A 1,575-nucleotide genomic window follows, 5' to 3' on the forward strand; every position below is an offset into this window, starting at 1 on the left:
ACCAAGTTTTTGGCGCCGTTGCCGGGGATTGTTCGAGTATGGACAACTGAGGGTTCATCTTGTTGCTCAGATTAGGTAATTTTCTTTTCAAAAATCTTTTTCAAAAATTTTCTTTTATTTTTCGTTTTTACAAACATTATTTTCGAAAAATAATAATAAAAATACAAAAAAAATTAGAAAATCATAAAAATCCAAAAATATTTTGTGTTTCTTGTCTGAGTCTTGTGTTAATTCTTAAGTTTGGTGTCAATTGCATGCTTTTAAAATTTTTTTCTTGCATTTTTCGAAAATCTCATGCATTCTTGGTGTTCTTCATGATCTTCAAGTTGTTCTTGACAAGTCTTCTTGTTTGATCTTGATGATTTCTTGTTTTGTATCTTTTGTTGTTTTTCATGTGCATTTTTGCATTCATATTTTTCATGCATTAAAGATTTCTAAGTTTGGTGTCTTGCATGTTTTCTTTGCATCAAAAATTTTTCAAAAAATGTTCTTGATGTTCATCATGATCTTCAAAGTGTTCTTGGTGTTCATCTTGACATTCATAGCATTCTTGCATGCATTCATTGTTTTGATCTAAAAATTTCATGCATTGAATATTTTTGTTGTTTTTCTCTTTCATAATTAAAAATTCAAAAATCAAAAAAAAAATTATCTTTTACTTATTTTCCTCCAAATTTTCGAGATTTTGGGTTGACTTGGTCAAAAATTTTTAAAAATTAGTTGTTTCTTACAAGTCAAGTCAAAATTTCAATTTTAAAATTCTTATCTTTTCAAAATCTTTTTCAAAAATCATATCTTTTTCATTTTTATATAATTTTCGAAAATTTCAAAATTATTTTTTCAAAATATTTTCAAAATCTTTTTCTTATCTTTTTATCAAATTTTCGAAAATTAAGCTAACAATTAATATGATTGGTTCAAAAATTTGAAGTTTGTTACTTTCTTGTTAAGAAAGGTTCAATCTTTAAGTTCTAGAATCTTATCTTGTAGTTTCTTGTTAGTTAAGTCAATTTTAAAATTAAATCTTTTTCAAAATATCTTTTTCAAATATATCTTTTTATCTTTTATCTTATTTTATCTTTTTCAAAATTTGATTTCAAAATATCTTATCTAACTTCTTATCTTCTTATCTTTTTCAAAATTTGATTTCAAATCTTTTTCAATCAACTAACTAACTTTGTGTTTGTTTCTTATCTTTTTCAAAACAACCTAACTAATTCTCCTTCTTCTAATTTCGAAAATTCTCCCTCTCTTTTTCAAAAATTCTTTTTGTTTTAAATTTTAATTTTAAACTTATCTTATCTTTAATTTTCGAAAATTACTAACCTCTTTTTCAAAATTATTTTCGAATTTCTCTTCCCTTTTCTTCTCTTATTTAATTAATTAATTACTAACACTTCTCTTCACCTCTCCTCATCCAAAAATCCGAATCCATCCTTCTTCTTTCTTATACCCCCTTCTTCTTTTACTAACATAAAGGAATCTCTATACTGTGACATAGAGGATTCCTCTTTCTTTTCTTGTTTTCTTCTCTTTCATATGAGCAGGAACAGGGAAAAAGGCACTCTTGTTGAA

The sequence above is a fragment of the Arachis duranensis genome, chromosome 7 (genome assembly GCF_000817695.3).
Source record: "Arachis duranensis cultivar V14167 chromosome 7, aradu.V14167.gnm2.J7QH, whole genome shotgun sequence".
Lineage (NCBI taxonomy): Eukaryota > Viridiplantae > Streptophyta > Magnoliopsida > Fabales > Fabaceae > Arachis > Arachis duranensis.